At 42.6% G+C, this 15,223-nt stretch overlaps 1 protein-coding gene across 3 annotated transcripts in view; it reads right to left on the bottom strand.

Annotated features, from left to right (window-relative positions):
• The window catches only part of Fam126a (family with sequence similarity 126 member A), a 70,724-nt gene extending 61,164 nt beyond the window's left edge, over positions 1 to 9,560 (bottom strand). For all 3 annotated transcript variants that reach the window (XM_041640607.1, XM_041640608.1, XM_041640609.1), the window contains exon 1: positions 9,374 to 9,560. The gene's annotated coding sequence lies outside the window, so the exon portion shown is untranslated. The remainder of the gene's footprint in view (positions 1 to 9,373) is intronic.
• Positions 9,561 to 15,223: the final 5,663 nt, after the last annotated feature.

Below are 15,223 nucleotides of genomic sequence, written 5' to 3'. Positions count from 1 at the left end.
TGCTGGGTAACAAACCAAGTTTGTTGCTCCCCTCAGGGACCAGGGCTTTTATTCCATTCTGTTGTTCATCACATTTATTCTCAGAATTCTAGCATGCTGCCTCCAAATGATGAAAGAACTCCTTTGTACATATTCAAAACTAGGTTTTCATCATAGAATCTCAAAAACACTATAAAATCTGACTAACTAGAGCACTACTTGAATACGACTTTACTTTAAAACAATAAGAAATAAATGACTAAGAATTTTACAGACTTACGAAGCATGTAATGAAAAACTGCTGACAAGTCTGTGGCAACTCAGTAGGGCTGGTGACCAGAGGGCTCGCAAGCATCAAAGAAACAAGCAGGAGCCAAAAGACACTGTGCTACCTCTGCTGGATCTAACAAGGACAGAATAAGGCAGATGATATTGAGAGGCAGCTGTAATGCAATTAGCTGGAATTAATATCATACTAGAAAGCACTGCATCTGGCCTTCCATTTTCTACCTTTCAAGCCCAAACAGGACTGTTGTTAGTGGCTCCTTTGCGCTTAAGAACATAAAAGCCCATAAACACTTTCTCTTGGTCAAACTAAACAAACTCAGTTGAACTAAAAATTCAGTCACTTGCCACAGTAGTACTGTACTGGGGAGCTGGCCAAGGAGGCAAATAGCTATTTCTTTCTCCATTAAGCTATCCCATTTCTTTCCCATGTTTTGCTTAGAGGAAACATAAAATGTTTGGAGGTTTAGGCATTAAGCTTGGAAATCTGTTTCTTGGGAATAGGCAAGTGAAGGGATTTGAGATGCTGCTGCATACAAGCATATAACCCATCTACATTATTTCCTAGGGCTGTAGTAACAAAGTAGCACAGACTGGGTAAATTAAACACAGAAATTTACATTCTCCAGGTTCTCCAGGCTCGAGTTTGAGGGCAAGGAGGGTTCCTGCGAGGAGCCAGCCAAGAAAGGGATCTCCCTTTTCTCTTTGGCATGTAGATGACTACCATCTTTACATCCTCATCCCTCTTTAACTGTCATGTCCAAAGTTCTAGTTCTTTCAAGGACTCTGGTCATATTGGATTAGGATCTGTTGTGGAACAATGCTCTTGTACCTTGTAAAGATTTGTCACTTGTATTGGTTTAATAAAATGCTGACTGGACAGTAGCCAGACAGGAAGTATAGGTGGAGAGACCAGACAAGCAGAATTCTGGGAAGATGAAAGGCTCAGTCTGTAGTCATCACCAAGAGGAAGCAAAATTAGAATGCCTCAAAGGTACTAAGACACGGGGCTGGAGAGATGGCTCAGCAGTTAAGAGCATTGCCCGCTCTTCCAAAGGTCCTGAGTTCAATTCCCAGCAACCACATGGTGGCTCACAACCATCTGTAATGAGGTCTGGCGCCCTCTTCTGGCCTTCAGGCATACACACAGAAAGAATATTGTATACATAATAAATAAATAAATAAATAAATAAATAAAAAGGTACTAAGACACGTGGCTAACATAGACAAAAATTATGGGTTAATTTAAATTGTAAGAACTAATTAATAATAAGCCTAAGCTAATAGGCCAACCAGTTTTTAATTAATATAAGCCTCTGTGTGTTTTGTTGGGACTGAATGGTTGCAGGACCAGGCAGGAAAGCAGGACAGAAACTTCTGTCTACAAGTATCCACCGTAATGGCCTCATTTTCACTTAATTACCTCTTAAAGATGCTAGATGCTATCACCAGTTTCATGGGACTTCCACATATATTTTGGAGGTGGACACATGTCCGCCTATAACAGCACTGAAGCCACAATTGACCTGGCTCTTTTTCTCTTGGACTAATGCCTAAATCCTATCCACTTTGTCATAATCTATTAAATGTCCACTATGTCCTACTGACCACAAAAATGGATATGACATAGTAGCTGACTTAAGGGATTCACAGTCTATAAGTGGAGACACGTAAACCTAAAACAGCAGAAGTGAGTGTTCCTTTGTCCATTTTGAAATAAATAAGATGAATCAGGGTATAAGCAATGAAATAAAACAATAAAAATAAATGCTATTTATATAGGTTTAAGAATATAAACGAAAACACAAAGCAATATATTTCAATCATTTTGATATCACTCACTTCCCTCTTCTCTTTTCCAAACATAATAGCATACAAAAAATACACTCTTCAAAGCACAGTTGTGCTTTAATTTCTTAAAGCTTTTTGCATTTTAAGTGGCAGTTTTCACTGCTAGAGATAAAGCAAGATAGAAATACCAAGAGAAGCAAATTCCAATTAGCTTGTGGGTTGATGTTTGGAGTGAGTCACTGCCCTTTAATAAGCTGGAATAAGATTCAATCATTAGGAAGTCGGCCAGTGGAGCTCCAGATGTTTAAAGGAAAATGGTGAGCACTGGGTGGATACAATGAGAAAATGCAAGGAAACACTGTTAATGGCAGTAATATTTACTAACAAGACATAATTTGAAAATGTGATAGATCTAGGCTGACAATGTAGCTTAGTGGTACAGCACCTGCCTAGCATGTGTGAGGCCCTGGTCCTAGGAGTCTCTACCACAGTCTTAGAAGACAGGAGACAATGGATCTTCCCAATCAGAAACTTGGTGGTGGGTCTCAGTACTACAGATGTTTGTCTTAAAAGTTATAGTAATCAAAGCACATAGTTTAGTATGACCACATTGGCTGGTAGAACAATCAATTTAGTTTAGTAGAAGCTGAAGTATAAAATAATTTAAAAAATAGTTTCCAAAAATATTAAGTCATATACTAAACATCAAAACGACCCTAGATACTGCTTTATGGCTGACTAGGAAGCTAAAATTGGCACAGCAAACATTTTTTATCCACCCAAGGTACTTGAAAGTCCTAGAACGACTGTTTAATCTCTAAAGTATTGTAAGCATTTCTTTTTCAGCTGTGTTGTTTCTGAAGAAACTATTTCGTTTTGTTTTCTTTTCTTTTTTTAAAGAAAGAACCTGCTTGGACTTTTTGACAATAATTAATTCATGATTGATAGAATTCAAATTTCATAAATCACATTCTATTGTAATCAACTCCTGGAACTTTCTAACATGACGGAGTGGAGAGATCTGCTCTGACTGCTGACTCACAGCCAGCTCAGTTTCATTTCCATGACAATGCTGGCCTTCCTAAGGAGTGACTACAGAACCTATTATAGCTCTCACAGTGAAAACATCAAATTCTACTCTCATCTTTCTTAATCTTTGTTGGCTGCTCCTTCTTTTTATATATAATCTTCCCAACTTAGCATTATTATGGGAACATATATATACATGTACACTACACACAGAAATCCTTAAAATTAATAACAATACTAAAATGAGTCTATGAGATAACTAACAAGAATGCGCCTCAGCATTTTACAGTTTCCTAAAGAACAGCTCTTCCCCTTCCACTGCCTTCGGGCTCCTTCCATCCTTCTTCATTCTGTGCTGACTTTCTGATGCAGCAGTTTCATCTACGCCCTGCCTCCAGCTGCCTGCCATAAACTTCTCCCTTACCCAACCCCATACTACCAACTTTGGCTCTCATCATAAACTCTCCACAGCCTACAGACAGCAAATCAGTCAGCTCTTCCTCCAGACTCATCCTTTACCTTTACATCAAGTGTCTTTCTTCCATCCTGAACTTCTATGTCTTGACCTCACAGAGGACAACACTCCGGTTTTTATCGTTCATGTGACTGTTCTCTGTATTTCCTAGACATGTCTAACAGTCTGTTAGACTTCCATGGCTTAGGGGCTGCTTCTTGCTCCACCCATTTCTTAATCATTGTCAACTTCTTCTCCATTCCCTTAGCAAGACCAACTTCATGCTTCAGAATTTTCCAAAATGGTCTTCCCTCTTATAATTACTGTGTATGCTTTAAGAACTATGCTGCCACTCTGCCTGTAACATCTATCAACTAACAAATCACTGTGACCTTTGAAATTAGGTCAAAAGAATAAATAATACATCTAGCAAGTTCAGAGAAGTCAGAGTGGCAACATTCTATGACCGATGGGAACAGACAGTCTGGATACTGATTAGAACAAACCCTCTCAACTCTTCATTCATATTTCAAAGGGGGGAGTTCAGAAAGCTCATAATTGTTTGCCCAATTTAAGCACTTTTAAAGCTTACATTCTTCTCTTAAATGCCCTAGCTTACAGATCATATCACTCTATTCTTTTTGTTTTAAGACAGGGTCTCAGTATGTTGCCCAGGCTGGTCTCATAGGCTCTGGTACTAGCTGCCTCCTCAGTGTCCAGAGCAGCTGGAACCGACTACAGACATTGTCACAGTGCCTGGCCCTTACACAGACATAAACAAAAATGAATACAAATCTTCCAGGAGCTAAAACCCAACATGATTCCCATAGCATAAATTGAAGAACTCATACACACTGTGTTTATGAAGTCAAATACAAATGACTGAATGAATTCTTAAGTATTAGAATGAGAAACAAATAATGTTCATCAAGTAATCAAAAGACTCATTGTACATTTACTACTGAATCTACCCTGACACAAAGCTCAAAGAGAACAGACATTCTGACTACAACGGAAAGTACTGTTTTTCTAACTCTAACAGTCTTTACAACATACAAACAGGACTTGGGAGTACAAATCAAGCTTGGAGACCCAACAAACCTAGGTCTTAAACTTTAATTTAAGTCTGGGCACAAGGTTTAAACTGTTAAGTATATTGTATATGTTTTATAAAAATTAATTTTAAGTTCCCCATCTCATCTCACCCTACTCCAGAGTCATCTACTAGTATCACCGTATTAAGCTATATTTATTAAAGTAGCAGAAGATACAATATCAACACAGAAGAGACCAGTAATAATTATGATGGGGCACCAAAATATAATTATGCAAAGATGAAAAAGAATATTTCAAATAAGTGATTATATTTATTTTTCAGAAATAAGGAAAGCAAAAAGTAGCAAACCAGAAAGAAGTTAAGAAAATGATGTGAATACAGGGACTTGGGGAGATGGCTTAGATGGGCAAGGGCTTACTACACAAGCATGAGGACCTGAGTTTGTCTCCAGCACACCCAAGTAAAGGCTGGCATGGCTGCTAGCTCGGTGCTGGAGAGGGGAGGCAGGAGGACTTCCAGGGCTTTGCTGGCCAGCTAGCTAGCCTAATTGTCTAGCTGCAGGTTCAACAGAAGACTCTGACTCAGAAAATAAAGCAGAGAATGACTGAAGAAGCCAACTGATGTTGATGTCTGGCCTACTACAACATATGCAACATGCATGCACAGACAGTGGGAGCTGTGATTTTAGACACGGATTAGGTTTCAACTCCCTATACTTAACCTGAACTGAGACTTAACATCTCAGTCTCAGTTTTTTTTTTCAGTCTCAGTTTTTAAGCTGTAAAATAGGAACAATAATCTTTATTTCATAAAATTGTACAATTAAATTAATTATATTATAGAAAGGATCGAATCCCAATTTGAGATCTCAACAAACTGCAAGGAAGACGTACATGTTTTTACAGTTATACTATTTCAAATCTGCCAAGGGAGAGACTGCCAGAGCAGAGAGAGAGGTGGCCCCTTCACAACCTCTGCCCAGACTCTTTCCTTGTATTCAGAAAACAAAGCACTACAAAGTTTCTAATAGTGGAAAGGGTACACTATGAGGCCATTCTCATCCACTGCAGAAAGGAAGCTCATCAAGATGCCTTAATCCCCAGAAGAGAACCCTTCGGTGAAATCTACTAAGAAGTCTAAAACAACTCACCAACCAGCAGGTCAAAACGACACACTGTCATCTTAACACACATTCCGAGGGCATGTGATCATATTTAATATTTCAACTCAAAAAAAGAAAAAGGACAAAAGATTTTTTTTAACAGATCATAAATGAAAATCTTGAATATTTGACTGTGAAACCCTAAAGGCATTCTTCTGCACTGAGGCTGACTTCTTGGGATTAGCTAGCGTACCATGGGGCTCATCCCTGGGGAAACTAATCCTTCCTCTCTCAAGCACCCATTAATTGTCTGTATCTCTTCCTTTAGGGAGAAGCCTCATGAGAAATTCCCCAGCCACAGTGACATGCCAATTGGTATGGTCATTTTTTGGTTTGGTTTAGGAAACCACATTGTTGCAATTCCCTGGTACACACATGAGATTCCCCTGACTCATAGCAGACATCCCAGCTGTCCTCTGACTCTTAACAACCTTTCCAACCCCTCTTCCATGATGTTCTGAGCCAAAGGTGTAGAGGTTGTGTTGTAGATGTATTAACTGGGGCTCGGTACCCCATAGTCAGTATAAAAAGGATTTCCAACTGCTAAATATCCTCTTTCCCCTGTTCAGATAAGCAGCCTAACTCTGAAAGGACCAAAACAATTGTCTGGCAGCATTTGGTTTTCAAACAGTAAGCAACAAACTGTTAATTTCCCACCTTCCCCCTCCCCTACCCCCAAAAAACTGACCAAGCATTCCATAGCGATGCTAAGGGTCTCAGGAAACGTGTTCTCCTGAAGGACATCTGTCTCACGATATTAGGATGTGCTCTTGCATTTTTTTGAGAACCTTTAAAAGGCACTTCAGGAAACCAATCTTGGTTGGTACTATTGACAACATCGACAATTATTATTTTTTAGATATTTGTTTATTTATTATGTATACAGTGTTCTGCTTGCAGGCCAGAAGAAGGCATCTGACCCTACTATAAATGGTTGTGAGCCACCATGTGGTTGCTGGGAATTAAACTCAGGACCTCTGAAAGAATAGCCAGTGCTCCTAACCACTGAGCCATCTCTTTAGCCCATTAACATCAACAATTATACAAAGAAATATGTTATCTTTATTATCTTGTTCCTTATTAAAGATATTGCTTCCAGAAATATTCTTATTTTATAAAAGAATTCTTTTTTTTAATGTGTCTGAATGTTTTACCTACATATATACATATAGCTTACATACATGTGTGTATGAGAGAGAACTGAGTGCCTAGTGACTTTGAAGGTCAGAAGAGGGCATCAGATCTCCTGGAACTGGGGTTATGGATGATTGAGAATAACCAAGTGGGTGCTAGGAACCAAACTGGGGCCTTCTGCAAGAGCATCAGTGCTCTTAATCAGTGAGCCAATCTTCAGCCCCTAAAATGGGTTTTCAACCATGTTCACACAATGAAATTATCTAGGAAACCAATAATATTTTTAAAGGTTTTAAGCTTTTTTTTTTCTGAGGTTTAAATGTTTACAGGCAAGCACCCTATACCAACAGGAAGTAGATGACCAATCCTTGAGGATCAGAAGGAAAGATTACAATGGACACAAACAAACTCTAGGAGGTAATGGATGGGCTCATTACTTTAACAGTGGTAATGATTTTATAAATATAAACATATTAAGCATTAAATGGCACCACTGAAATATGTATAGTTTATTATATGCCAATTATACTTCAGAAAGTTCTTATTTAAATAAATGTTGATGCATGGGTCCTATCCTGCCCTCATTGTTAAAAGGGCAGGGATTCCTTCTGAGAGTAAAAAATTTTAGGTTCCACAAAAGATTATATATGTGTGGCCAAGATAGAGAAGTGCTATTCCACAGCCAGAATTTTCTTCCTTCCTTATTTCAGTTTTCTTGAAATGCCTCACGCACACATCACTGCTTTATTGCCACCAGTAATCTGATGACTGGCTTCTGAGCTACTCTTAAATCACCTATGAAGACCTTCTGGACTTGATTACAAAATAAATAACAGGCAACAGGATGCTAAATAAGAGTGAACTAGAAGATATATTTAAACGTACTGTCAAAATTGCACTATTCTTTAAAGATGCAAACAAAAGGGATTTTATAAGATAGAGGAATCAAAAACAAACAAAAAAGGTAGACAGAGGATATGGCTCAGATGGTAAAGACACTTGCCACCAAGCCTGATGACAGCAGAGAACAAACTAATCTCGGTGCCATTGCAATGGCATGCACGCGTACACACACACACACACACACACACACACACACTTTTTATATTTTTCAAAAGGAAAGACAACAGGAATTGTTCACTGGCCCAGCCTCTCTCTACCCAGCGTTCATATCCAGAGCTGTTAGTCCTGATTACCAACAGATTTCTAATCTGTTTCTGACAGCAATGTTAATAAATCAAGTGACTTTAAAATGTGTCAACTGTAGAACCTGTTTTCTAAACGCATGTGGGGCTTCCTCTTGCCACTAAAGTAATCAGATTATCTGCATATCTGACTTCGATGCTACTCCTGACAAAGCATTCTTTTTTTCTTTCTTGTCCTTTCCTGTGCTTCAAAACGTGGTTCAAAGATTCATCCTGTAAATCTTAAAATGTATTCATCTAAAGGGAAAAGGTGCTCACAAATGACGGAGGGCTGGTGCTCTTGGCAGCAGAGCGGTCTTAGGAAAACACATCTCCCAGAACTGTCTCTTTGCTTCAAGGTTACACTAATCTTTATGGCTTTATGTAGATAAAAGTTTAAAAACTGAAAACCTCAAACTGCAACGTGTTGCATGAACTATAGGGCTGGCACATCTCCAAAACCTACTACTGTGTTACCCGAAGGACACCCACTTTGCAAAAGGCCAGTGTAGCCTGCAGCCTGCAGTCTTTCTGTAGTAGCAGCACTCCCCCTACCTGAGCCACGCAGCCGCTGCTAGCGTGCGATAGCGTTTTATCCTAGAGCCAATTCTGTGCCGTGCAAAACCACTAGGGCCAAATTTAAATCCTTCAGGAACTCTAAAGATACAAAGCACACACATGCACGCTGCAGGGCAGACACCCAGTTTCGCCGAAGCGTGCAAACTTGGGGTGTTTTCGTGGCTGGGAGGAAGGTTTAGCGGAAACCCCAATGATTCTCGAGCGCGGTCACTGCTCGAGAAAAGGCAACACTCCAGGGTCCAGGGCGGCGCGGGCAGAAGAGGAGCTCTCCGAGTGATGGATAGACCAGCCTGGCACTCTGAACCCCGCAGCCCCTCGGGACCTGAGACCCGGGAAAGCACGACGCTGAAGAGCACCAGGTCTGGGGAGCCCGCGTGGGCCGTGGGGCCGGACGCTGGGCGGCGGGGACGAGTGGGCAGCGGCCGTAGGCTACCGTGGGCTCCGCGCTAGGCCGACCCTGGGGCGCCCGGAGCTCGCCGCCCCAACCGGGAACCGAGCCTCGTCGGCAGCAAGCAGCCGGAACGACCAAGTTCAGCTTCCCGGGCCGCCCCGACCGCCCAGCCTCGCGCGGGAGCCGTTAAGTCGCAACGGGCCGCCGCCCCAGGACGAAGTCCTCGCCGGCCGCCCCTAGCTGCCTCAACCCCGCTCCTCCCAGACCAAAGAAAGTTCTCGGTCTCCTAGCGCCCCCGGGGCCGGCGTGGGTCTCGCGGCGGACTCACCAGAGCAACTCCGGGACCCACCGGGGCCTCGCCTCGTGACCACGGCGACCGGGCGACTGCGCTCCTCCCGCAGACGCGCCACCTGCCCCTCTCCTCCTAGCAGCACGGGTCCGGGCGAGCCATCTTCCCTCCTCTCTCTGACTGACAATCCAGCCCCGACAGCCGCCACTGCCGCCTGCCTCTCTGACAGGCACCACCAGGGACCCGTCCCCAGACAGCCAACCACCACCGCCCCACGTCGGGGTAGCCTATCACTAGCCCCCGGGGTGGGACCAGAACAACTTCTCCACCAATGAGAATCTGCAGTTGCTGGACCTAGGATGGGGGGGCGACTTGAGTGGGCGTGGTCTGAGAGATGGGCGTGGTCGGGGAACGCCCAGGGGAGACGAGTGATTGTAGCGTTTGTGGTGGCCCCTAGGCGACGACCACCGGTCAAGGTCTCAGACTCTCTGAGCCCTTAGAGCTTATGGGCTTCTCAGAAAAAATTAAGCCTTACTACATGCTGTAAAACAAACGATATTTTATTACTCAAGTAAATCATTTCACGAGAGTGTATCAAAATTTGATCAGATCCTCTGAGGGAGGAAAAGTACGTTTTCAGAAATAGCAATGAAAATTCTTCCTTTTGTTATATTCATTGTTTTTTTTATCTTAGTCTTGAAAATTTCAAGTATGGGGTTTAAGAGATGACTTAAGAGTTAAAAGTACTGACTGCTCTTGCACCCAAGGGGTGGTGGTGTTCACACCCTCTGTAACTCCAGTTTCAGGGGATCAGTTGCCTTCTTCTGGCCCCTGCAGTCATCCGTGCACAGGTGCACATAACACACACACACACACACACACACATAACACACACACAAATTTAAATTTTTTTAACAGGCAAAGGGGGAATGGAGAAATGTCTCAGCTTAAGCACACTCGCTGCTCTTCCAGATGAATTGGGTTCAGTTCCTAACACCCACATCAAGGCTCATGGCTGCCCATAACTACAGTTTCAGGGGATATGGCCTCAGAAGATACCTGCACAGACATGGTACACATACATACACTTAGGCACACACATACACACATTAAATAAATAAGTCTTTTTCTTATAAAAAGAAATTCAAATATTTTTCTCCACTTTTTCCATGAGCCATTTTCCATCTTCCCTGCCTACTTTTCTCCTTAAGATAATATTATGTGTAAGGACTAAGAAACCTACACCCTGTCAGCTGGCTACTGCATGTGTTCTACCACGTCATCTGACATTATAAACTTCCCCTACTTACAATCCTCTCAACTCTGATCTGATGAAATTGAAGAAGAAGAAGAAGAAGAAGAAGAAGAAGGAGAAGGAGAAGGAGAAGGAGAAGGAGAAGGAGAAGGAGAAGGAGAAGAAGAAGAAGAAGAAGAAGAAGAAGAAGAAGAAGAAAAGAAAGAAAGAAAAAGAAAAGGCACCCTCCAACCTCGAAGAAAGGAAGCCATTCTAGCTTAAGGCTATATACGAAAAAATTTCTTCCAAAGCACTAAAGTTTTTAAACACATCAAAGAAATAACAACCAATCAACCCATTTTAAGTTTCATTAAGCATATTGCTAAAACAGGATTATCATTCCAAAGACATAGCTGAGTATATGAGATATGGTGTTAAAGTCAACAGAATCATGTTCAATGGGGTTGGGGGGACAAGAAAAATCAAAGAACTCCACAGAGAAGATGTTTGAGTTGATTCTGAGAGGAGGAGTAGATCCGAGGTGATGACACACATCTATACCCCCCAGCTACTGGAGAAGGAGAGGCAGAAGGATCACAAATCTGAGGCCATTCTGCACAACTTAGTAAGACCCCATCAAGGCAAACATTTCAAAGGGCAGAGGCCATGGTTCTGCAGTAGGACACCTGCTAGTTTGTGCTAGCCGAACTAAAGAAAGCTTTAAGTCAAGGGTCTTTTAAAAAAGAGAACAACACACCCCAAGTCACAGAGTGGTCAGGGAACACAGAAAAATGAATGGGGTGAAAAGATGAGAAGTCACAAACTAGCCTACAGCAATAAGTTTAGATGGAACTATGAAAAAACCAAAGGCCTCATCTAAGATGTTCATAGCAGCACCGTGCACAGTGGGGTCTGCAAGGCTGGAAGAAGTCTCTGTTGTACCGTCCCAAATGGCAGCAACTCACTAAATGTGGCTGTTGACCACTTGGGATATGGCATGATTGGGAATCTTGGGTTTTGTGTTGTTTTTTCAATTTATTGCAAGGGCTTTTTTTGTGTGTGTGTGTGTGTGTGTGTGGTGTGGTGTGTGTGTGTGTGTGTGTGTGTGTGTGTGTATGTGTGTGCTGTAGCATGTATGTGGAGATCATTTTTTTTAGAATTGCATCTCCCTTCCATCTCTGTGTGAGTTCCAGGCATCAAGGTCAGGTGGTCAGGCTTGTATAGTGAGTGCCATTAACCAGTAAGCCATCATGCCAGGTCAGGAACTCCGGTATTAAACACCTCAGGGTTATAGTTTAGTCCATAGGCAATGAGCAACCCTCAGAAGTGAGAAGTGCGGGTATTTGAGGTTTTTATGAGACATTGTCTCACTGTGAGCTTGCCTCCTTCCCTGTTTCCAGGGGTCCACTCCCATGTTCAGCTCAACAGAACTTTTAATTTACACGGTCAATAAAATGTTGCTTCATTTAGAGGGTCAAAATTCAAAAACAGAATAGAGTATCTAGTCCCTTTGACCAAGTAGTGGTTTGAATGTAACTGTCCCCCATAATCTCACAAGGGGTAGCACTATTAGGAGGTGTGGCCTTGTTGGAGTAGGTGTGGTCTTGTTGGAGCAAGTGTGCCAGTGTGGATGTGGTCTTACTATCTCAAGATGCTACCCAGTTTCTCAGACCACTTCCTGTTGCCTGAAAGATATAGGACTCTCGGCTACTTCTCCAGCACCATGTCTGCCTGCATGCGCCATGTTTCACCATAATGATAATGGCCTGAACCTCTGAACTGTAAGCGAGCCACCCCCATTAAATGTTTCCCTTTGCGGGAATCTTAACAGGTCAGCCCAGGTTCTGGCAGAGAACTGGCCTGATCATTTCTATCTCCTGGGAACAGATGAGTGGGAGTGTGTAGCCCCAAGGCACAGGGACAGGAAGCCTGAAAAGTTAAATTCTGCTTTCAAGCCCTGGGGAATAGGGGAGTGAAGGTCCTGAGAAAGACGGAAATCCGAAGACTCAACTAGGTCATAAACAAGATACATAAGATACGCACAAGAAGACACACTCATCCAATCCGTTTTACTGGCTATAGGCCATGCAAGCCACTGATGTCTTGGCCTGGTTTAAAGAGCCAGGGTGTCTAATGGTGGGAAGGACAGGACCACGGAAGATCCCAAAAGCTGAAGACCTAAGCCACACCAGTGGAATCAGGGCTGGAAGGTGGGAGGAAACACCAGCTTCCTGGATTGTACAGGCTCTTGACTCATCACACATACAATCCAGCCGTAGAAACGCACAGCACAGAGAGCTGGGTAACAAACGTGAAACGTTAACCGTTAATCTTTGGATGCAACCATAAGTGAGATGGCATGAGGCAGTACACAATGAATGCATTGTTCCAGCAGAGGAACAAGCCCTGCAGTCAAGCATGACAAGGGAGGCTTCGTGGAGGAGGTGACAGCAGAACTGCTTCTTGAGAAAATAGGAGGAATTTGAGTCAGGAAAAGAGGCCTGGGGAGGAAAGTCTTGGCATGCCTGGGAAAATAGCAGAGTGGGCCAGCACAAGCAATGTTCAGAGGACATTGAACGCATCACCGCTGGCTACAGCCTGGCATCTTGGCTGTGAACAGAGTGCCCTGACTACAAGCACAAGAGAACACGAAGACAATATTCTTTCTCTGTTCTCTGTCTACTCACTAGAATCGCTTAGGTTATTTTCCGAAATTACTAATACTCAACCTACCCTATCAATCAGAAAATCGGGGAGTAGGGATGAAGTCAAGGGGATGACATTGGAACAGTTTTCTAATGCTAAATTCAGACCGTGTGGATGGATTGACTGGAGAGACACTGGACTCGAAGTATACTTTATGTAAATTTGTGTTCTTCCTTCAGGAAGACAGGAAATAGTCTACTGCCAGGCTTCACTTTCTGTTCTACTGTCGTGAGCTAATATAAAATCTACCTAAGTCTTCCTCTAAGTCAAAATCAAACCAAAGAACAAATTTCTGTTTGCCAATTACTTCCCATCACAAGTTGTACACACTGATTTCTAATAATAGGAGTCTAATAATAAGTTAACTGCTACACAAAGCCGTTTATGTTTTAGTAGCAAAACAATGGGGGGGATAAGAGAACATTCTGTTTTAAAGGGAAATTCTTTTAATCTACTTTATAAAAGTCATTATATTCCAGGCCCTTCCTGCCTGTCTTTGCTAATCTTTGCTGTCTGTGAGCACAAGTCCACATAAACTGTTAAGATGGCTTCACCATCCAGAGAGTAGGTCTACAAGAAGGCCAGTTGAACATTTTCCCAATGATACTAAATCCCAGGAACTTTAGGAAAAGTGGTATCTAAAATGGATTTCTACTAAAGTGTGGAAACAAGAAAATAGAATGACTTTTTAGTAAAATGAAAGGATTTTATATTGAAAAATGTGGGAAAGTCAGGCATGGTGGTATCCACCTATAACCTTAGCACAGGGGACATTGAAACAGGAGAACTGCCACAGGTCAAAGCCACTGTGAGCTACACAGTGAGCACCAGGACAGCAGGGGCCACAAAGTCAAATATTGTCTAAAACCACCAAACAAACAAGAAACAGTAAGATTATGTCCAAGTTTTGCTTCAATAGTATGCTAAACATATACAATCTAAAACCTTCGTGTGACTAACATTCGGAGGTTTTGCAGTATGAGATGCCGGGCCCGAGTTCCACAGGGCCCACTTCATAGAACTGTATAACTTGGGGCAGCAAAGCTTAAGAGGTGGCTGAAGGAGTAATACAAAACAACAGAAACCGTGATGGCTTCTTAGACCTTCGAAGAACTTGCTGACCGCTGGAAGAAAGAAAAATCAATCGCACAGTGTGGGCTGAGCTAGAACATCAGGGAACCAAGGCTTCGGAAGCCAGCAGAGGGAGGAGTTGATGAGCAAAGCGATGCTGGGTGGGAGAGAATGGACACACAGCGCAGAGGGCAGAGAAGACAGTGGCAGAGCAAGTCACCATCATACAGTCATGTCTGGGTCATCTCAGATCTTTCTCCAGGGACAATGACACAGTCTGTTTCCCACAGCTGCACTGGATCACTCTGCACACACACACACCCCATGTTTGCATGCCACCTCTGGGAGGGCCAGCTGCAGCTGGTCACACAGCTCCGAAGGATTCCCATCTCCATCATCGACAGCTTCATCTTGTGTTTCACTTCTGTAGAAACCACTAAGGAGACTTGTAGAATTGTGAGCTGTGATGTGAGACACATTTGGAGTTTTGTCCTCGTTCCTGGCTCATAGTTCTCACAACCCTAGTTATTCTCTAAATGACCAAGACAAAAAAAAAATTGAAGTATATGGCCTTTTGACTTTAGTTTCTAAAGCAACTTTGAAAGGGCATGAGAGGGGTAAAGGAGAATGCCAATCTCCTGCTATATTGCTGGGGTACTCTAGGACTCATGCAGGCTGCAGCGAAATCTTTCTTTCTGACCTCCTCCTAGCTTTCTTTCCCCTGCTCTCTTTTCTTCCAAAGGCAGGCTATACAAATTAGAAACTATTGCGAATCTCCCCCTGACTTGGTCTTAGAGCTGCCCATAGGGAAATGCTCTCACACTCCCCAACAGATAGCAGATCCTTCTTAGACCCCCCTATTTCAGCAGACTGCTGTC

Source organism: Microtus oregoni, unplaced genomic scaffold (assembly GCF_018167655.1).
Source record: "Microtus oregoni isolate MIOR12 unplaced genomic scaffold, Mior012 000064F_ref0000363, whole genome shotgun sequence".
Taxonomy (NCBI): Eukaryota; Metazoa; Chordata; class Mammalia; order Rodentia; family Cricetidae; genus Microtus; species Microtus oregoni.
The sequence above is the reverse complement of the archived record's forward strand: the minus strand, read 5'-3'. Positions and strand labels throughout refer to the sequence as shown.